The sequence below is a fragment of the Hemitrygon akajei genome, chromosome 4 (assembly GCF_048418815.1).
Source record: "Hemitrygon akajei chromosome 4, sHemAka1.3, whole genome shotgun sequence".
Taxonomy (NCBI): domain Eukaryota; kingdom Metazoa; phylum Chordata; class Chondrichthyes; order Myliobatiformes; family Dasyatidae; genus Hemitrygon; species Hemitrygon akajei.
Genome location: NC_133127.1, coordinates 150,684,031 through 150,707,631, shown reverse-complemented (window position 1 = coordinate 150,707,631; position 23,601 = coordinate 150,684,031). Strand labels below are relative to the sequence as shown.

The following is a 23,601-nucleotide window of genomic DNA, read 5'->3' as shown; positions in this document are numbered from 1 at the left end:
TCAAGAATCACTACATTGTGGAATGCTTCTGGAGGTCTGGAAAATCCCAAATGTCACTCCATTCTTTCAGAAATGAGGGGGAAAGTAGAGAAAATTATAGGCCAGTTAGCCTAACTTCAGTCATTAGTAAGATGTTAGAATCTATTAAGGATGAGTTTTTGGGGTAATTGAAGGCACATGATTAAATAGTTCAAATTAAGCATGATTTCATTAAGGGAAACTTGCCTGACAAAACTGTTGGAGTTATTTGAGGAAGTAACAGGCAGGATAGACAAAGGAGAATCAGTAGATGTTGTTTACTTGGATTTTCAGAAGGCATTTGACAAGGTGCCACACATGAGGCTGATAAACACGATAGGAGCCCAATTACAGGAAAGATAGAAGATTGGCTGACTGGCAGAAGGCAAAGCGTGAGAATAAAGGGAAACTTTCCTTGCCATTGACTAGTGATGTTCCGCAGAGATTGGTGTTGGGTCCACTAGTTTTTACATTATATGGTAATGATCTGGATGACAGAATTGATAGCTTTGCGATCAAATTTGCAGATGATAGAAAGGTGTAGGAGCAGGTGGTGTTGAGGAAGCAGGGAGGTAGCAGAAGGACTTAAAGTAGATTAGGATAATGGGCAAAGAGGTGGCAGATGGAATACAGTGTAGGGAGGGGTATGGTCATGCTCTTAGGTAGAAGAAATGTGGTGTAAGCTATTTTTAAGTGCTGAGTAAATTCAGAAATCAGAGGTGCAAAGGTTGAGTCAGTAGTAAGAAAGGCAAATGCAATGTTAGAATTCATTTCAAGATGATTAGAATATAAAAGCAAGTATGTATGACTGAAACTTTATGAGGCATTGGTTAGACCACATTTGGAGTATTGTGAACAGTTTGGGGCCACATATCAAAGAAAGGATGTGCTAGCATTGGTATAGGGTCCAGAGGAGGTTTATGAGAATGATCGTGAGAATGAAAGGCTTAATGTAGGAGGAGCATTTAATAGATCTGGAACTGTATTCACTAAAGTTTAGAAGGACGAGGAGGGATCTCATTAAAACCTACCAAAGGTTGAAAGGCCTGGATAAAGTGGACTTGGAGATAATCGTTTCAGTAGTGGGAGAGTCTTGGATCAGAGGGCACAGCCTCAGAATAGAAGGATGTCTGTTTAGAAAGGAAACAAGGAGGAATTTTTTTCTTAACTAGAGAGTAGTGAATCTGTGGAATTCATTGCCATAAATGGTTGTGGAGGCCAAGTCATTGATAATGCTTAAAGCGGAGGTTTAGTAATGGTGGCAATGCTTAGGAACTGAAGTCAGGAAAATGAGGTTGGGAGGGAAAATAAATCAGCCATGATCAAAGAACAAAACACTCGATGGGCTGAATAGCCTAATCCTGCTTAAAATCTTAAACCAACATTAGAAAATGAATTACACTCTAGGCCTAGCCCAGCATTTTCAGAGTAGTTTTACTCCTATTTTTTCCACCTGTGATCTTGTTGAAAACATGTAACAATTGAATAGACAATAGACAATAGACAATAGGTGCAGAAGTAGACCATTCGGCCCTTCGAGCCTGCACCGCCATTTTGAGATCATGGCTGATCAATTCCTATCAATACCCGGTTCCTGCCTTGTCCCCATATCCCTTGATTCCCCTATCCATAAGATACCTATCTAGCTCCTTCTTGAAAGCATCCAGAGAATTGGCCTCCACTACCTTCCGAGGCAGTGCATTCCACACCCCCACAACTCTCTGGGAGAAGTTGTTTTTCCTTAACTCTGTCCTAAATGACCTACCCCTTATTCTCAAACCATGCCCTCTGGTACTGGACTCTCCCAGCATCTGGAACATATTTCCTGCCTCTATCTTGTCCAATCCCTTAATAATCTTATATGTTTCAATCAGATCCCCTCTCAAACTCCTTAATTCCAGCATGTACAAGCCCAGTCTCTCTAACCTCTCTGTGTAAGACAGTCCAGACATCCCAGGAATTAACCTCGTGAATCTGCGCTGCACTTCCTCTACAGCCAGGATGTCCTTCCTTAACCCTGGAGACCAAAACTGTACACAATACTCCAGGTGTGGTCTCACCAGGGCTCTGTACAAATGCAAGAGGATTTCCTTGCTCTTGTACTCAATTCCCTTTGTAATAAAGGCCAACATTCCATTAGCCTTCTTCACTGCCTGCTGCACTTGCTCATTCACCTTCAGTGACTGATGAACAAGGACTCCGAGATCTCTTTGTATTACTCCCTTACCCAACTCTATACCATTCAGATAATAATCTGCCTTCCTGTTCTTACTCCCAAAGTGGATAACCTCACACTTATTCACATTAAACACCATCTGCCAAGTATCTGCCCACTCACCCAGCCTATCCAAGTCACCCTGAATTCTCCTAACATCCTCATCACATGTCACACTGCCACCCAGCTTAGTATCATCAGCAAATTTGCTGATGTTATTTTCTATGCCTTCATCCAAATCATTAACATAAATGGTAAACAGCTGTGGTCCCAATATCGAGCCCTGTGGCACCCCACTAGTCACCACCTGCCATTCCGAGAAACACCCATTCACCGCTACCCTTTGCTTCCTATCTGCCAACCAGTTTTCTATCCATGTCAATGCCTTCCCCCCGATGCCCTGAGCTTTGATTTTACCCACCAATCTTCTATGTGGGACCTTATCAAATGCCTTTTGAAAATCGAGGTACACTACATCCACTGGATCTCCCCCGTCTAACTTCCTGGTTACATCCTCGAAAAACTCCAACAGATTAGTCAAGCATGATTTACCCTTGATAAATCCATGCTGGCTCGGCCCAATCCTATCACTGCTATCTAGATATGCCACTATTTCATCCTTAATAATGGACTCTAGCATCTTCCCCACCACCACCAATAGTGGTAATGCTGCTTATATGGGAATACCAAACTGTGCAGTACTAAATTCGGCATGAAAATATCACCGTGCAGAAATAAGCTTAAACTTCCTTCTACTATTTCAAACATTACAGGCTTAGAAGTGCAAAACTACTCCATCTGAGTCAATTTGCTTAATTTCTCCTGTCAACAAACCCTTTGAGAGTGCCAGGTCATTAATAATTTGGTGCTAACTAGGAACACAACTTTCTGCCTTTTCCCTGCATGAAATGAATAGTAAGACAACCCACTGAGTTTTTTTCTACATACACATTAATTAAATTAGAAGGAAAGAATTTGTGACTGTGGTTTATATTTAAAACTAGACATAAAGAGTAGTTTTGCATGTTTTGAAGCATTTCTGATGAAAAATCCTGGAAATTGTTGAAACTCACTCAAGCTCAGTCTACAGATTTTCCACAGTAGTTCTTGCGTGTAATGGCATCATCAGCATACACCGGTACACCTGCACACCTGCACACCTGCTCATTAATGCAAATATCTAATCAACCAATCATATGGCAGCAACTCAATGCATAAAAGCATGCAGACGTAGTCAAGAGGTTCAGTTGTTGTTCAGACCAAACATCAGAATGGGGAAGGAATGAGATCTAAGTGACTTCTGACTCTGCAATAATTGAGTAGCTCAGAAACGCTGATCTCCTGGGATTTTCACACACAACAGTCTCTAGAGTTTACAGAGAATGGTGTGAGAAACAAGAAAAAAAATCCAATGAATGGCACTTCTGAGGGTGAAATTGCCATGGTAATGTGAGAAGGCAGAAGTGAATGGCCAGGCTGGTTCAAGCTAACATGAAGACGAGAGTAAATCAAACAACCACATGTTACAACCGTGGTTTGCAGAAGAGCATCTCTGAATGAACAATACAGGAGCAAATTATGAAGGAAGCTAGGAACTATGAATGAAAGTCTGTTGCCTCCAGTGCCTCCTCTGCACTGTTTTCCATGTACTGCCCTTTTTCAGATTGGTGGTCCTGACAAGGAAACAGAATTATGCATCGAGGGCTTCACTCCTGTTGACCACCGTGGCAACAATGTGATTGTGACACAAGGCCCAAATAGAACATCAAACAGCACAGCACAGGAACAAGTCCCTTGGCCCATGATGTCTGCACTGAACATGATGCCGAATTAAACTAAATCCCTTCTGCTTGTACATCAACCACATACCCTCATTCCATGCATATTCAGTTGTCTAACAGCTAGTTAAACCCCACTATCATATCTGCTTCCAACGCTACTCCTGGCAGCCCTTTCCAGTGACCTACCACTCTGCGTATTTAAAAAAAACTTGCTCTTTAATTTTCCCTTTCCTACCTCAAATGCACGTTCTTTAGTATTATCATCCTGTGAAAAAGATTCTGCCTAGCTACCCTAAATATGCCACTCATAATTTTATAAACTTCCATCAGGTCTCATCTCAGCCTTTGCTACTCCAGAGAAATCAACCCAAGTTTGTCCATCCTCACTTATAATGGGTGCCCTCTAATCCAGGCAGCATCTTGATAAATCTCTTCTACACCTTTTCCAAAGCCTCCACATCCTTTCTGTAAAAAGGTGACCAGAATTGCACACGATACTCCAAATGTGACCTACCAAAGTTTTATTTAGCTGCAGCACCAACTCAGTGCTTCAACCAGTGAGGGCAAATATGCCACACACGCTCTTTAACACCCTATCAATATGTGTGGCCACTTGCAGGAAGCTATGAACTTGGAGCCATGAACCCTCTATATATTAATGCTGCTGCAGGTACTGCTATTAACTGTATAATTTCCCCTTACGTTTAACCTTTCAGAGTTCCACGCCTTACACTGGCTCAGATTAAACTCTATCAGCTATTTCTCTGTCCATATCTGTAGCTGATCTGTATCCTAATGTATCCTTTGACAGCCTTCTACACTGTCCACAACACCACTGATCTTTGTGTCATCTCTAAACTTCCTAACCTACCCATCAACATTTTTATCCAAGTTATTTACAGGTATCACAAACAACAGAGGTCCAGCACCAGTCCCTGTGAAACCGAACTGGTCATGAACTTTAGGCAGAAATGTACCCTTCCACCCTACACCCTAGGGTCTCGGCCTGAAACGTCGACAGCGCTTCTCCCTATAGATGCTGCCTGGCCTGCTGTGTTCCACCAGCATTTTGTGTGTGTTGTTGTTTGAATTTCCAGCATCTGCAGATTTCCTCGTGTTTGCTTTTCCACCCTACGTTGACTTCTTTGGGCAAGCCCATTCTGACCCCAAACTACCAATTCACCATTCATCTTCTGAATTAGTCTACCATGAGGGGGCTAGACTAAAATCCTTACTGAAATCCATGTAGACAGATCCACTGCCCTAGCCTCATCAGTGACCTTCATCACCTCCGCAAGAAGCTCAGACAAGTTGTAAGAAGTGCTCCACAACAATGAGGGGACACATTCCACTCCACTGTGTGCTTTGGTGCTTCCCTCCCTTCATTTTCTTCCCTCTGCTTCCTATTGCTTTTTTTTGTCTCCCTGCCACTTTGTCAAATTTCCTCATTTTCATATCAGTCGTGAGGCCATCTTGCAGAAGTTTAACAGTTTCACCTGCTTCCCAGTACACGGTGTACATTAAAATGAAGTACGATAAAATCATAGTGGCCATTTCTAAAAGTGAAGGTACCACAACTTAGGGATTTTCCATCTTGATAGATCCTCAAGAATAAATATTACAACACTCATTTTACACCAAACATAGGTGAAGTGCAGTTTCTACAATTTGATATTTTTGATCAATTATGATTCTTTGACTTGTAATAGTTTTCTTTAAAGTGATGTAAAATCTGCTGGTCATTTTAAAAAGTGAGATTTGGATATTAAGAAAGGACATTTTCGAGCAAGGAAACATCAGCTGGATCAAGAAGTGCCTATCCATCTTTGTATCTGTTTTTCAATCTTATCTTTTTCAGGTAAAATCTAAAATATCACATAGTTTTCTGACAAAAAGTTTCTCATGTGGAACATATTATTGCAAAACTATAGGATGGGTAACCTGGATAGGAGTGCCTGGAAACAAAGCAGTTAGCGATATAAAGGAGGGGTCTTCAATATATTTGAATAATTCTTGTCTGCTACTCGGATTCATCAGAATCAAATATCTCATTAATTTTCAATGATTTATCTTTAATTGCTCTGAAAGGAAATGACTCAGAGTTTACTTTTGCTTGTATTCATCAAATCAGAGCTATCATGATCTATATCTTCTGCAGCATTGTCCAATGCTGTTTTTTTTTTAATTTTTGTTTCATTCTGTTTATTTATTTATTTAGGCAAATAGACTCTACCATCCCAACAAGCCACACCGTTTAGCAACCCACCTGCAGTATTTAACCCTAGCCCAGTCACAGGACAAATATCAATGACCAATTAAACTACGAACTAGTAGTACGTGTTTGACCTGTGGGAGGAAACCAGAGCACTCATGCGATGAACGTACAAACTTTCTTACAGAGGTCACCGGAATTGAACTCCTCCACTCCAAGCTGTAATAGTGTCACACTAATCACTACACTACACTTTTGAGGTCCTACTTGGGGAAACAGAAATCCTGGATTCCACTGAACGGCATCTCCAGATGGCAGCTGTGCTTCATGTCCCTGCACACAAAATCATGGCACCACAATACCTAGCTTTCGGGCCGTTGTGCATTCTGCTTGAGGCAATGTTAATACAATAAAATTATTGAATAATTAATGAGGATTAAGTTAACACAAATTTAAAATACAAGATTTTGAAAGGGATAGATAAGATAGAAGTAGGAAAGTTGTTTCTGTTGGTAGGTGAAACTGGAACTAGGGGACATTGCCTCAAGATTCAGGGGAGAAAATTTAGGACGGAGATGAGGAGAAACTGTTTTTCCAGAGAGTGGTGAATCTGTGGAATTCTCTACCCAGGGAAGCAGTTGAGGCTTCTTCACTAAATATATTTATGATACAGTTAGATAGATTTTTACATAGTAAAGGAATTAAGGGTTGTTGGGAAAAGGCAGGTAGATGGAGCTGAGTTTACGGACAGATCAGCCATGATCTTATTGAATGACGGGGCAGGCTCGATGGGCCGGCTGGCTTACTCCTGCTCCTATTTCTTAATGTTCTTATGTAAAACTTGACTCTTAACTGGTGAAACAGTTAACTAAAATAGTTGGTTTTTAAATACAGAAATAGTGCCAAAAAGATGGCAGAGATAGCATGACCCAACATGTAATGCTAATGCAGGCAGGAGCTTTTGGCTCTGTAGAAACCAACTTTCCACACACTCAGTAACATGTAAGATGATAGCACCATGGAGTGGAGCATCTAACCTCCTAGATCAGGAATGGCTTGGATCGAGTCTATTGCTGAAAATTGTCAGATGATAAATTTCAATCTCACTTCAAACAAACAGAAAACATGAGATTTGGGAAGAGCTGGCTCAGTAGGAGGAGGAGGAGGAGGAGGAGAAGGATTTGTGAGTACTTCAGAACTCAGATACCATCAGATCTGGAGTCTAGTCTATCTGTTCTGACGACTTTGACTTGTCTGTTTATAGTACCTTTTAGATTTTCTGTAAGACAGCTCTGAAAAGCTCTGACGGTTTTTTTTTACCAATCTTAGAATCAGACACAAGAGGGGTTGCAGTGCACAAGTGAGGGAGCTGAATGAAACTGTTTTCTGATGAGATACTATAGCACAGTTTCACTTGCCCTTTCAGAAAGACGTAGAAATACCCACAGGACTTTTTATAAAAGACGAGGGCATTTCCACTGCCCAACATTTACTTCTCAACCATTTTCATGTAAAAGCAGATAGCCAGTCAATTGTTCTAATGTTGTTTGTGGCCCCTTCATACGCAGTTTACAAAATGGCATTTTTGTGAATAGCAATGAAAATGGATTTTTTTTCTTTAAGGCTGTCATTGCTTTGAAGATTGTAAATGCTTGTATGAGTTGGCTGAAGTCACAAACACAATCTGCCTTCTTTCTATCATGTTCTGTCTTTACCAGAATTTGTATGCTTCATTCACTTTACATTAACCATTCACATCTTCTGTGAGCCAGTTTTCAACCTTTCCATTTGCCCTATTCTCAACCTGATCGGCATTTAATCTCTCCTCCCTTCCACACAGGAACAGACTCTCTGCACAGAGACCAAATGACCTGAAGGGATTTCCTGCATTTTCTGTTTATATGCTTCATTTAGTTGCTGTATTTAATGCACAAAATTAACACCATCAAAGAACATCAAAATACTACCTGCAAGGATAAAGTCCTGAAATGATTTTCTCCATCCCCGGTAATAGCAATATTACTATACTTTTATAATCAGCTTTCCAGGAATAAAATATATTTTTACCATGCTGTACTGCAACTGTACTTTGGCTGGTAGCAAACTGGTAGATTCATAAATAGGCATACATCACTTTGAGTTTATACTCGATGTAAAGAAAGAACTGTGTGTGTGTGTGACTTTACATGTCTGTAAAATAAATGCACTTAATGAAAAAATAAATAAAGCCATATTGCACGGTTGAAAGCCAAATCACACATTAAATGAAAATCCTGAATGGAGGCCGGTGTGAGTTACTGTGAGAAATAAGCAAACTTGGTTTAAGTTGGATAATACAGAATTAGCCTCTCCCCTTTACAAAACAAACTGGCAACTTACCTGAACAGAAAAAATACAACTACTACATATGTACATTACTTCTCTAGTTTAATTATAAAGCACAGTACAGGCCCTTCAGTCCATCATGTTGTGTCTACCTTTTAACCAAATCCAGGATCAGTCTAATGCTGCCCTCCCATTTGTCTTTCATCCATTTGCCTATCTAAGAGCCTCTTAAATGCATCTAATGTATCTGCATCCTGAAGAGTGTTTCCTGTTGTACCTAATTGGTGATTCTAATTAAAGTTAAAACCATTACAACAAATCTTTGCTTTAAAAATGTTTTACATTATACCATTGCATTCTTACATGCCAATGTACAGATACAAGCTTCCCATTCCTGTTAATCTGTTGAAATTTTCAGACGGATGAAAATTCTACCCACCTAAATTTTATTTTCAGAAGGCCTTTGACCTTTGACAAGGTGCCTCACATGAGGCTGCTAAACAAGATAGGAGCTCGTGGGATTACGGGAAAGTTACATAGGTGGATAGAGCAGTAGTTGATTGGCAGGAAACGGAGAGTGGTAATAAACAGATCCCATTCTGGTTGGCTGCCGGTTACCAGTGGTGTTCCACAGGGGTCCGTGTTGGGGCCGCTTATTTTTACTTTGTATATCAATGATTTGGATTATGGAATAGATGGCTTTGTGACTAAGTTTGCTGATGATACAAAGATAGGTGGAGGGGCCGGTAGTGCTGAAGAAACAGAGAGTCTCCAGAGAGACTTGGATAGATTGGGGGAATGGGCAAAGAAGTGGCAAATGAATTACAATGTCGGAAAGTGTACGGTCATGCACTTCGGTAGAAGAAATAAACGGGCAGTCTATTATTTAAATGGGGAGAGAATTCAAAGTTCTGAGATGCAACGGGACTTGGGAGTCCTCGTGCAGGATACCCTTAAGGTTAACCTCCAGGTTGAGTCGGTGGTGAAGAAGGCGAATGCAATGTTGGTATTAATTTCTAGAGGAAAAGAGTATAGGAGCAGGGATGTGATATTGAGGCTCTATAAGGCACTGGTAAGACCTCACTTGGAATACTGTGTGCAGTTTTGGGTTCCTTATTTAAGAAAGGATGTACTGACATTGGAGAGGGTTCAGAGAAGATTCTCTAGAATGATTCCGGGAATGAGAGGGTTAACATATGAGGAACGTTTAACCGCTCTTGGACTGTACTCCTTGGAGTTTAGAAGAATGAGGGGGGACCTCATAGAAACATTTCAAATGTTGAAAGGCATGGACAGAGTGGATGTGGCAAAGTTGTTTCCCATGGTGGGGATGTCTAGTACGAGAGGACATGAGTTGAGTATTGCAGGGCACCCATTCAGAACAGAGATGCGAAAAAAAATTTTAGCCAGAGGGTGGTGAATCTATGGAACTTGTTCCCACGGGCAGCAGTGGAGGCCAAGTTATTGGGTGTATTTAAGACAGAGATTGATAGGTATCTGAGTAGTCAGGGCATCAAAGGTTATGGTGAGAAGGCGGGGGAGTGGGACTAAAGGGGAGATTGGATCAGCTCATGATGAAATGGCGGAGCAGACTCGATGGGTCGAATGGCCGACTTCTGCTCCTTTGTCTTATGGTCTTATGGAAATATAGAGTACCGTAGATGTCGGATTATAAGCCGCTACTTTTTTCCCACATTTTGAACAGCTTTGAACACTGCGGCCTTTACTACGGTGAGGCTAATGCATGATTTTTTTTCATGCCGCCAAAAACATTTTGCCTCGTAACAGTAGACCAATAAAATTGATGAGTAGTTCACAGAGGTCCAATGAAATTGTACGATAAATCAAGCGCACTTTCACAATTAAATTATTGTAAATCAGTCATTTGTACTCACCCTCATCAACATGGAAAACACTCGAAGAAAAGCATTGTGCTGCCTTTATGGCAGTTATTTAGTTTATAATATTTTCGCTTAGTAATTCATTTGTTAGTTAAAGTTAGAAGTGTTTTAACTATATTTGTTTTCTGTACTACATCCCGGGATGCTATGACGTCACACCCGGTTTCGCCGCGTCTTGTGGGAAATATACCGGTTTGCGATAAACGGGAAGGCGGGGGGCGAGCGGCGGAGCCAAAACGCTGCTTTTAAGTTAAAGACGATCAATAACTTTTCCTGGTAGGCTGCAGTATATATATTTTTTACCAGTCGTTAGGAGATATTGGAATGTTGTTCAGTAAAAAAGTATACGCAACGTATATTTAAAAGTAGCCGCGTTACAGGCACGGTTCGAAAAAAAGCATTTGCAATATGTATTTGTTTATGTTACCATATGGATTTAATTAAAAGTTAAAAAATCCTCACGTGTAATATCTTTCTGTGTAAATATCTCATATTACAACGTGGGACACCTGCGGCCGAAAATCCGGTGCGGCCGAAAATCCGGTGCGGCCTAAAATCCGGTGCGGCTTGTACAAGTACAAAATTGATTTTATTTCTAAAATTAGAGCCAGCGGCTTTTAATCAGGTGCGCTCTGTAGTGCGAAATCTACGGTAATTTCATGTTAATTTGGATCTATATGATTCCAATCCTTTTTTTTATACAGATTGTGTCTTTTAAGTGAATGGAACTGGGATTCCAAAGTGGTCTGTAGATAGCTCCTTCCCCTTCTACAGTCAGCAAGTATCACGTATGATTTTTTTTTAAAGGATGATGCAAGATAACATGGGAATAACCTATTTGTTCTGTATCAGACCTTTTATGAACTCACTTAAGATTCTTACTGAGTCAGGTGCTGTGGCAAGATGGGAATTTGCAGGTAGAACAGGAAGCTGTATTGAGCATCTTTGAGAGCAGTCCTCTGCACAGTATGTGAAGCATTTGGCACAATTGTGGGGCCAAGGAACCCCAGTAGGTCCTTATAGAACTCGGTGCAGCACACATAATGCCTCATGTTCACTGATGAGAAGGTTTGCAGAGTGGTCCTTTTCCTATTCAGCGTGTGGTGGGTGAACAGCCACGCCTGGTGGAGACAGATTTATAGACCTGCAGGGCAGTGTTAATTAGAGCACGTTTTCAGCTGCACACTCATGCGTAACTGAAAGGAACGTTTTTGATTTTTAAAACTTGGAGTAAGTTTTAGTCCAGTGTCATCACATGCTCAGTGAGAATGAGGCGAGTGCAGAGAGAGTTCAACTATTCCGTGCTAGATTCATGACCCACTACACATACCAGGTTCTTTTCCTCAGCAGCTCTTTGTGCAAGGACCCTGAGGCCTTTACCCCAGGCAAGGGAAGTTCAATGCTGATCCAGTCATTCAGTCCCCAATTGTACTTTAACCAGCTGTACAGAGCTCACCGCCTGGTGTCAGCCCTCTGCAGGGAATCCGGAGCTAAGAACCAGTAAGTTCAGAAAAGGGGTTGCAAACGTGTATTATTCTTACTTACATAAAAGTTCCCAAGAGATCAGCAAGAGAAGAACTGCTCTGCAAGGAATCTTTACCCTCTGAAGCCAAAACGCTTCTGATAACTAATCATAACTGATTAGTAATCTCTCTGGAAGCTGCTCCCATGTTGCCTTGGTGGTGTCTCCTACCTTGCCTGTCTGATATCTGCCCAGCTACCTAACATAAGTGTTCCTTTTATGGCAGAAGTTTTGCTAGATCTGTGTATTTAAATGAGGCCTGAGATTAAGTGATCTGGGTCTCACCCCAGGACAGGCTGTTCTCCAGAATGAAGAATGTGCCTTCAGATGACCTAAGCTTCAGCTCAGCCAGCTAGGAGCAATAAAAAGAAAAGTGATTTAAATTGCTCTCTACCAAAATATTTGCTACCCTTCAGTGTAATTGATAGTCTGTGAAGTGCGTTCCAATTTTTCACACTCCATAAGTCTCATGAAAGTTTTCCGTTCTTGTGCTTTGATCCACGTGGAAGAAATAAATTCTTCTGTGGGATAAAATGGACATTAAGATGGTACTGTACCAACTGTGCAAGGTCTCCCAGTTGTGAGATTCTGTTCTACGTATACCCAAAGTGTTGTACTTTGTACATGTCTTCCATGAACAAACCCAAACATTAACCTTCACTATCTGCAGAGACTGGAGGGTGTGCAGGGAAAACATATGGAGGGGTAGATCAAAAGGTAGGGCATAGATGTACAATGGTGGTTGATGTGGTGGAAAGAGATTCTCAGGGTGAGATAATGGACATGGAAGAGGTGTGGCAAAGGAATAGAAATGGGAAAATGTTGGCAGAAATGTTCATGAGTGTCTGGAAGAAAGTGGGGCCGAGGTAATGATGGAGGGTGCCAGAGGGATGATTGTAGGAGGAATACCTGCCAACATTGAAGGTAGCTACTTGGATTTACTCATGGAGGAGTCAGGCTCCTTAACAACAATAGAAGCAGACCCAGCCCTCCAATAAAGACCCACTTCAGCGCGAGTAACTTGTGCTGTTATTGGGTCTCAAGGAGGATTTTCATCAAGTGACACAAAAGCAGTATTGTATGGTTTTTTTTGCCACACAGAGAGTTAGACTGACAACCTGGTAGTACAGCATGACCTATTGTGCTAAATATTTCCATAACCAGTCGCATTTCCAGGTCACTGTATTTCTGGGGAAGAAAGAAAGGATTAAGAGTAGGAATGAACTATACTGATTTTGATGTATAATTATAGTGTTAAAATATACAAAAAGCATATGAGGAATGTATATAACTTTGCTCACCCTGTTACTGGAAAGGCATTGTCAAACTAGAGAGAGTGCAGAGGAGATTTACAGGGTTGCTACCTGGACCTGAGTTATAGGGAGGGTTTGGCCATGCTGGATATTTATTCCCTAGAGGATAAAGGAAGGGGAGGAGACCCCAGAACTTTGTTAAAATCATGAAGGGAATGGATAAGGTGGATGGCCAAATTCTTTCTCCTGCAGTTGGCGAGTTGAAAACTAGAAGGCACCAATACAAGGTAAGATTGAAGAGGTTTATAAAAGACCTGAACGGGAACTTATTGACATAGAAGGGAGTGAGTATGTGGATTGAGCAGCCAGAGGAAGTGGTCAGGGTGAGTACATTTAGAATATTTAAGAGGCATTTGGATAGGTACATGCTAAGGGCTTGTAGGCTTACGGGCTGAACAAAGACAACTGGGACTAGCTGGGAGGATGCTGTGGTCATGGCACTGTTGGGATGAAGCACAATTTGATTTGGCAATATAGTTACAGAACCTAACCTTGTCTGTTACGTTCATGCATTTGGATATCGACTGCTTGTTGGTTCAGTTGTTGGCTGTCCATTGCCATTTCGCTGCATGACTGAGTTCCAGCCAGCCTAAACAGTACCAGCCATGAAAAGCCTAGGTGTTCCTGGTGGGTCACATACAAAAAAGACATGGTAATGTGATTGCAGAATTGATTTGTGTGCAGTCTGCACTAAATGCACCTTGCTTAATTGTGCATAATGATCTCAAAATGTTTTTTACTTCTCATCTCACGGCCCACACACACTAACCACCATTCATCCATTCAGCCGTCACAAGCAAGACAACCACAGGGAGTGTGTGGCCGTCCCTTTTTCCTGCATGACGAGGTGGTACATGTCTGCACCTTCAACAGTTGAGAAGAGGCATGGGATTTCCCATTCCCAGGGAGGACAGTGCTTTCACCATCAGAGTGGTCATGCCATAAGGCCACAGATGAAGGAGCAGAATTATGCCATTTAGCCCATTAAATCTGCTCCACTATTTGATCATGGCTAATTTATTTTCCCTCTCAACCTCATTTTCCTGTTTGCTCCACAAAACCTTTGATGACTCTTATTAATCAAGAATCTATCAACCTCCATTTTAGATTTACCCAATGACAGGCACCTGGGGCAATGAATTCTTCAGATTCACCACCATCTAGCTAAAAAAAAAAATTCCTCCTCTTCTCTGTTCTAAAGAGGGTCCTTCTATTTTGAGGCTGCGCCCTCTAGTACTAGACTCTCTCATTATTGAAAACTTCCTTTTCATGTCCATTCCATCCAAGTCTTTCAATAGGATTCAGTAAGATCCCATCTCATTCTTTTATAGACCAGTGAGTACTCTACCGGAGCGAACACTACCCTGGTGCTTCGTAACCTCATACAGATTATAGTACTGTTCTGGTGAGAAATGACAAAGATGTACCATGTGCAGCATTGAAGATGACTGGGATGACCATCAACTAACCTGCATTATCATCTCAATTAACCTGACTCCAAAACATCAGCAGGAACAGTAGCACTACCACAAGGCAATCAAAGTCAAGCCATTAATAAGTAATTCAGCGGCTCTTACAGTAATGGTGCTGCTTTCTAATGCAATTCATTTATAGGACATGACACAAATAGAATGTTTTATGAATCAAGAACTGCGGCTGCTGGAAATGTGAAATAAGGCACAAAGAGACACAGAGATGATGTTTAAGTTTATACCCCTCGCCCATCTATATTTGCCCCCGGAGAAGGTAGAGCCTCGAGACTCCATCCACTGAAGGGTAGAAAGAGAGAATAAATATTGGTGAATGAGATGTTGGTCAAGATTATTTTGCCCTGGATAACGTTGAGCTTCTTGAGGGCTATTGAAACAATATTCATCCAACATCTAGCCCTGGGGGCATTTCCATCACTTTCCCTACATGCCGAGTGGAATTTTTTTCACCTAATATATTCTTTATTCATATAATGTGCACATATATCATACAGTACATTCATATATCACTGTCCATAAAAGAGATTATATTAAATTGGTACAGTACGTGACTCACAAGGGAGCCTCATTTCCACGTACTGGATTAATTTTACATTAGGATGACACGTTACTTCCCTTACTTACACTGCACAGGGTGTAGAGGGTTGTGTTTCACAGGTTCCAGTCTCCAAGTGTGCACTGGCACCATTACCCATGGAGCCTTTACAGTTGTTGCACTTTCCTCTGCACCCCTTGTCATGTTCATTCAAGGGAAGTGGGCTTCGCATGCTGGGCCATAATTTAGTTGCCCATCACTAGCTGTCCTTGAGAAAGTGGTATTAAGTTGCCATCATAAACCTCTGCAGTCCTTAGGGCATGAGTATACTCACAAAGCTGTCAGGCAGACAGTTCCAGGATTTTAACCCTGCAATGATGAAGGAACAGTGATATATTTCCAGGCCAGGTTTGTCGTGTGATTTGGAAGGCGGAGGTGTTTTATGCAGCCCTTCACCTTCTAAATGGAAGAAGTCATGGGTTTGGAAGATGCTATCTAAAGAGTGTTACTGAGGCAATTACTACATTGAAGGGGAGGGGGGTGAGATGACCGGCAGCTATAGGATGTGAGCAGGGGTGGAGTTGGCAGATAGTGGCGGGTGAATGATAATTGGAAGCAAACAGCGAAAGAAATAAATATAGAAAAATCTTGGAGCAAGGTGGGTTGAAGGGAGTGTGAAGGAAGGAGACTGTTGCTGGAGGGAGACCTTCCAGTTGGAGCATGGAGAATAGATGTCCATCGTAAATCTGAGGCCATGCAGGCCAGGGAATCGTAAGGTATATTGTATATACAGAAAGGAGACTGGACAAGGGGAGTCAGAATTGAATGAGACATGAGGAGGTAGGTTCAGTGGCTCAAGAACAGTGAGAAACAGTGGGCCAACCAGGACAGTCCTGTTTGTGGATCTTGGATAAGAGGCAGAATTGCAAGTGCAGAGTTGGGTTACTATAAGACTGGAGCCGCGGAGTGAAGAATATACTGGTTTTGAAGGATATACTAGTTTTGGAGGCGGAACAGAGGAGGTTCACTGGGTTAATTCCAGAGATAAGGGGGTTAGACTATGAGGAGAGATTGAGTTGCCTGGGACTGTACTCACTGCAATTCCGAAGAATGAGAGGAGATCTTATAGAAACATACAAAATTGTGAAAGGGATGGATAAGATAGAGGCAGGAAAGTTGTTTCCACTGATAGGTGAGACTAGAACTAGGGGACATAGCCTCAAGATTCGGGGGAGTAGATTTAGGATGCAGATGAGGAGGAACTGTTTTTCCCAGAGAGTGGTGAATCTGTGGAATTCCCTGCCCAATGAAGCAGTGAAGGCTACCTCAGTAGATATATTTATGACAAGGTTGAATAGATGTTTGCATATTAGGGTATTAAGTGTTATGGGGAAAAGGCAGGTAGGTGGAGATGAGTCCATGGCCAGATCAGCCATGATCTTATTGAATGACGGAATAGGCTCGATGGGCCAGAAGGCCTGCACCTGCCCCTATTTCTTATGTACTTATGAAGATCTCCTAATGTAATGACATCTGTGACCATGTTGTAGATGATGGCCTGGTGTTTGTCAGGGGTTGTTACGATGAGAGATCTGAGAGCTATTGCTTGGCCTTTGCAAGGTAGAGGTCAGTCTGCAAAACTACAGTGGCACTGACCTTGTCTGCAGGTCAATGACTTGTTTACAATTGGTGTGAAGTAAATGGAGGTCTATGCAAGGTAGGCAAGGGGTGTAGAGAGGTCAAGGTGATTTATATTATGGTGGTAGTTGGAGATTTAAAGGTCTAGGGAGAGTAAAAGGCCCAAGAGTAGTGTCCCAAGAGGAAGGGGAGTGTTGGAGACATGAGAAGGGATCATCAGTGGGGTGTAATGACTGCTTGCCAAAGGGCAGAGATGATGGAGGAAGAGTTCCATGTCTTGGTTAATAGCTGGATTTTCTCTTAATGGATATCGTCATTCCTTGACACTTGTGTGGGGAAAAAAACCATTGTTTTCAAAATATAGTCCTAGAACTTGAAGTGTGTCAGTGTTCAGTATTTGATTGTGAACAGTTCCTTGCACCAGAAATCCAGGAATTCTTGGGTAGATCTAAGGTAGTTAAGGACTGAGGGATCATTGAGTTAATGATCTTCCAACCACAATTGGCATTTATCCCATTGTGCATACCCATGACAGACGATGGTATGTAGGGTGCTGTGTTACCAACTGGTGGGATACACTGGAGAAAGACCATTGTAAGGGCACCCATGTTCCCATTGATATTGAAGCTGTGCTAATGGGATGTGAAAGGATACAGGGAGGGCCCTCCTCACCCCAACCAGGCATCATCCTAGACCTTGTTCAGAAATTCTGGTGAGGGGACATTCTACCATATTGCTTTGAGAGTCTGTTTGAAGAAACATCTGACAAGTTCCTTTTTTAAGAGACCTTGAGGACATTGCATGCAAACCATCACTTGATTAACTTATTTCGAATGGTGATAATTTGCGTAAACTTTTCTGTGCGTGCTTAATATATAAAGTAGAAGAAAAGATTATACAGTCAAAACTTTGGATAGTAAATGAATGTATTCTTCTGTGACATCTTGGGCAAAGTTCTCTTCAACACCAGGAACAGATCAAAATCAGTAAGTAGTGTCAGCTGTGCTTGTATTCACAAGGTCTATATACACCTTAATACAGCTGCATTCAGGACAGACCACTTTGTGTACCTTATCCAACTTCATCTAGAGGTTTGTACATTATATCTCTTCAGATACAATACAGTTCCAATCTCCAGATGAAGTGGGGAATAGCTTGGTTAATGCTGCGACACGGAGGTGAAGAATAATCTATATCCGCTTCAAATGCAGGAACACTGATGACTAAGTTTGTGCCTGTAATTGATAAAGAACTTAATTCTCGACCTCTGATTTGCCTTGGCCATGTGGTTCACAATTCTCCCAGGCTGACTGTGAAGCTGAAGAAATCAAAGGAGCAGTCAGCACAGTGCCAAAGAAGATGACCTCATTTTTGTTATGATATAACTTGCCTTATAAAAGTACTGCAGTTTAGGCTGCTGAATATCCATATCTCAGTAAGAGATAGAACCTCCTAACTTACTCATCCTCAAGAATGTGCACGCAGGAGCACACCAGCTCACAAGCTGTTCAGTCATCCAGTCTGCAAGCTGCTGCTCCATCTAAGGAAGAGTCTGTTGCTCTCAAAATGGGCTCATCTACCACCAGAAAACCAAACCAAGAGCAAGTCATGCAAAGAAGAAGAAGAGGGCCAGTATGTGTCCTGTCCAACACATATTGTTTAACTTGGTTTCGGGAATGAAGAGTGCTAAGTATAGGAGTAAATAGGAGCCACAACACCATAGGTTTAAATAAAAATTCAAAGAAATAAGGATTCTAAACTCTGATTTAGAAAAATGAATAGCTTAGCAAAACAAAAGAGAATCTGGACCAAATTAACCGCACAGAAAATCTAACAAAACAGTTGATTGATGAGCAGAGGTAAATCTTAAAATATAATATACTATAACTTTAAATGATACATCAAGTATGGAATTGCATCTTAAATACAAATTTTAAATTCAAATAATCTCAAAAACTAGCCTGTTAAAATTCAGTTCAATAACATCATATAACAAAATCAACAACATCATTGTCCTTCCATGCTTTCACACACTTGCCTTTGGATTCTCTGCTATGCTGTCTGCTCAGTCCTTTCATCTTTATATTAGTGGGCAACATGCTTGTTTGATGTCACCCCAGAAGCATTTTGGTGAAGCAAAACAAATGTAGCAAGGAAGTGAGGCGACATGATGAGCTTATGCAAAACATAAGATGCTAAAGGACATCAACAAGTCAGGCAGCATCTATGGAGGGGAATAAACAGTTGACATTTCGAGCTGAGACCATCGGGAATGAAAAGGAAGGGGAGGGGGTTGAAGTCCCTACTCTACCTTCATTTTCTGGTTTCTTCCCCCTTCCTTTCGAGTCCCGATGAAGGGTCGTGGCCCAAAACATCAACTTTTTATTCCCTTCTGTAGATGCTGCCTGACCTGCCGAGCTGTCCCGCATTTTGTGTATTTTGCTCCAGATTTTCAGCATTTGCAGAATCTCTTGTGTTTGTTCCAAGCTTAGATTCCAGTTGTAACTGTGTAGCTTCGGGCCGAAGACAGGAAAGCTGCTTTTAAACAAAAATAACAAAAACAATCCCAATGAATGCAGTAAGTGTAGTAAGGCGGTGAAGTGAGGAATTGAAGGAATTCGAAGATAGACTGTTGAATGATAAGGGAATCATGAATAACTTTTATGAAGTGAAAAAATGTTTGAAGAGAAGTTTGGACCTTGGGATGATTGTGGTTAATCTAATGTTGTAAGATAAATGTTTGGCTGTTTGTTAAGTACATATTTTCCATCAGATTTTTGATATAGTAGAAGGGAATTTGAACAATTTAATGAAGATACTTTTGTTCCTAAATAGAAGCAAGTGTTGGCAGGTGTTCAGTTTGTGGTTTATGACTGCCCAAGAAGGGGTTTGGGCAACACAGTGAGTTGGTGGAAGAGAAGAAATATGTTACAAATATGTAATAGCTGTTTTCAAATGCCATAAACACCATCTGTCCACTGGGAGCATATAACAATTTAATAATATCACAATTTACTAATAATATTGGACAGAGCAACATCGAAGGCAATTTAAATGTAGCGTGATTATTCTTTTCAAAGCTGCCATGAAAGGCAGCCTGAGTATTCAATTACAAGGCTAGCTTTGCAGAAACTATTTCCTTTTGTGCTTCATGTTTAAAAATTAACCCATATGAAATGAGTGGTACAATGACACAGTGTGGCAGAGCCCGCGAGCTGTCCTGTTGTCCTTGTCTATGCCATCATGGCAAATTTTACACAGGGAGATCAGGAACAAAAGCCACCTCTCCCTAAACAGGTCATTTCTCAGAAAGGTGTAATGAGTGGCATTGGAGAGAGAGAAAGGAAAGAAAAATATTTACTTGATAACTTACCCCCTGCAGAAAGAAATGTAAGTCCCAACGCTGTGGTTGATATTCTGGACTGTTTCCCAGGCAGTGTTTCAATGCAAGATCAGAGGATGAGAGCGCTTTCATGCTGGACTTGCTAAAGGATAGGAATTTTAAAAAAGAAAACAGTCAGAAACTCTACGTTCCTATGGCCAAACACGAGCCAGGGGAATTATTTTTCTGTTAGTATATCAGCAGACTGGTGCTTACACTATTTGCATATATCTTCAGATGTTTCGATTTGAGTGAGAAAGGCAGTAGATACCTTTTTTTTCTTATTAACCTCTGTGGTTTCTAAAGAAACTAATCAATGTTTTCACTTCTGCTCCACAATAAACATGCCCACCTCCGTAACATTGCCTCCAGCCCTACCACAACCGACCTGACCTTTGTCATGTCCAGACCTGGCTTCTTCATTGTTTTCCTGGGCAGCTTCCCAACTTCGTAACATTCAGTCAAAACTCTATTGCCTGTTTTCTGTCCCTCACCAGGTCCTGTTCACCCACCATCGCTAACTTCATTTGGCACCAAGTATTACATTCAGCTGGTGCCCTGAATCCAGCACAGTCTCTGTCCCTACACAGCTCATATCATCCTCTGTGTGGAATTTGCATGTTTTCCCTGTGACCATTTGGGTTCCTTCCAGGTCCTCCCACCTCCCAAAGATTACTAGGCTTCTGTAAACGGACTATAATGTGTGGGTGGGTGGTAAAATCCAGGGGTGGGAGGAGGGTATTGATGAGAATTTAGGGAGAACAGAAAAATGGTTTAATTGCTGGTGATTGATGAATCAGGGGGTTAAAAGCCTGTTTCTGTGCTGTATCTCTGAATGACTCCACACCCACTTCATTGCACTCAGATTGACCTGGTTTTCTAATCACATTATGGATGCTTTTCCCCATACGCAGGGCATATCTTTATTTACTCGCTGATGTTGCTATTCATCGCACCTCTTGCATAACATAGAAAGATTCGTAGAAGCAATCAGCCCACCGAGTTTCTGCCAGGTTATTTCCTCTAACCTATTCTCTTTCACGTGCAACCATTCCTGATTCTCCTGCCTACCCGACAGATGGCATAACTAGAGTAGCTAATTAAACTGCCAGTCAGCTCCTCTTTGGGATATGGGAGGAAACCGGAAAACCCAGAGAATGCGCAAACTCCACGCAAGCAGCAACAGTGCTCAGGCTAGAACCCAAACGGCTGGAGGTGTGAGGCAGTAGTTCTGCTGGCTGCGCCACTGTGCTCCCTGAGAATACCTAGCCCACTATCCCTGTGCCTTTTGTATTCTGCGTTGGTGCTGTGCTTCCCTTTGGCCATCCTGCCACTGCCTCTAAGGAGTTTGTACGTTTTCCCTATAACCGCACGGGTTTTGCTCCAGGTGCTCCATTTTCCTCCTACAATTCAAAGAGGTACCGGTTGGCAGGTTAACTAGTCTTTGTAAATTGTCTTGTGTGTAGGTTAGGCTTAAATCGGGGGGTTGCAGGGTGGCACAGTTCAAAGGGCCAAAGGGCCTGCTATTCCGCACTGTATCTCAATCAATCAATCAATCAATAATCTTGAGCATGGCTTGAGATAGTTCCAGAGTCTTGCATGTCTCTATGCACAAACTATTGTTCATGTAGTAAATCTTTCATCAGAGTAGATTCTTTGACATCATAAGCAATTCAGTGTCTATTGAATGAGCCCTTCAAATCTGCCAAACTGGAGTAATCTTTGATCTAATAAAGCCAACTAGTTGATTTCTAGGTGTGTTAAAATGACCATGTCAAATACCTAGTTCATGCTTCAAGGTTTCATTCACATTTTCTGCTATCATACAGTTTCCTTCCCCTGAGGTAAGGTATCTTTATTGTAGTGTGTTCTGGTTAAACTCATGTAGCCAACTCTATATGAAGTGTTAAGCATTATATCTGCTTTCTCTATTATTCTGCCCATAACTTAATTGGAAATCCAGCCGCCTTGCTACCTTCATTTGCTTCATGGCGTATTCCACATGAAACACACACGTATTATCTTAATTGAGAGGGATCCCATCTGTGGCATTTGGTATATCAATATAAGCACAACATTGAAAGGTTTATATCGACCAGTACTCCCGGCCCCATGCATTAGTACAGTTCTTTTCTGTTCTGATGGATAGCCAGTAAGTTAAATTAACAATATCCTGCTTTCAAAAAGGAACTCTCGAGGAAGAGAGTCAATGTTTTTAGGGTTAGCGTGATTTAGCATGAAATCAGGCCCTTCAGATGAATGCTGACAAAGTGCCCACCAAAGCCAGTCCTATTTGTCCACATTTGTCCCTACAAATCTTTCCTATCCATGTACTTCTTCAAATGTTCTTTCCATCTGTCATTTGCCCAAGAGACAATTGATTGCTACTGATCAGGAGATAAGAGGTCAGTGCAGCAAAGTGGTGCCGAGGGTAATCTTATTGAATAGTGAAGCAGACAAGAGGGGCTGAATAGCCTAATGCTACTTTTATTCCTTATTTTCTTATGTTCTTGGGTAGAATTTTTGGAGGGGTACACACTTAACATGATATTATCTGCAGAACAGAGTTGATTCACCTAAAAGAGTGTTCACTTGTTCCTCATTATATTACAGTGCAGTATTTCACAATGTTTTTTCCAGTAATTGATGCTCTTGCATCATGAAGTCATCATAAAAAGAAACAAAATGATCTCGGTTGTTCTAATGTTGGGAATCCATTTATGAAGAAATTCCCTTCTGGTCTCAAGAGGCTTACACTTTACATTAGTGCACAATACACAAGTGTACTAGTAGCATAATTACTTGCCAACATTGTGCTATGCAACAACAAATCCAACTTTAAGACTGCAACAGCTGGAATTCAGATGAAGGTTCTGAGGCGACCCGTATAATGATAATCAATGAAGTCTGCTCAGGGTGAAACAATCTGTGGAATGCTTGGGAAAAGATGGTGATACAGTTCTGGAGAGTGGACGGAGATTTATATGAGCAAGGGGTTTGCAAAGTCTGGCTGATAAATGAAAAACAATTAGAGGGCAGGTTTCCATTAATTAAATCTGGAAAAGATACATTAATTCATACACATTAACTGTGATGTGTGATAAGGTTATAGATATTTAGTGAATGTTATTGCAGACCTGCCAATAATCTATTAAAGTCAGCGATGCCCATTAAAGGAAATAAAAATCACTGTAGTTTGAATTATGTGGAATAGGAGCAACACACGCAAAATGCTGCAGGAACTCAGGAGGTCAGGCAGCATCTACAAA

At 41.4% G+C, this 23,601-nt stretch overlaps 1 protein-coding gene and 1 long non-coding RNA gene across 4 annotated transcripts in view; one reads left to right on the top strand and one right to left on the bottom strand.

The window, feature by feature from the left end:
* The window catches only part of LOC140726785 (uncharacterized), a 43,126-nt gene extending 22,262 nt beyond the window's left edge, over positions 1-20,864 (bottom strand). Inside the window, exons 1-2 of one of the 2 annotated variants that reach the window (XR_012098728.1) lie at positions 20,726-20,864; positions 20,324-20,435 (exon numbers count right to left, since the gene is read on the bottom strand). This is a non-coding gene — a long non-coding RNA (uncharacterized lncRNA). Of the gene's footprint in view, positions 1-20,323; positions 20,436-20,548; positions 20,658-20,725 lie in introns of those variants that run through there. The other variant, XR_012098727.1, reaches the window with a different exon arrangement.
* Positions 1-23,601, top strand: part of pdgfd (platelet derived growth factor d) — a 125,017-nt gene that overhangs the window by 28,819 nt on the left and 72,597 nt on the right. The window lies entirely within an intron of this gene.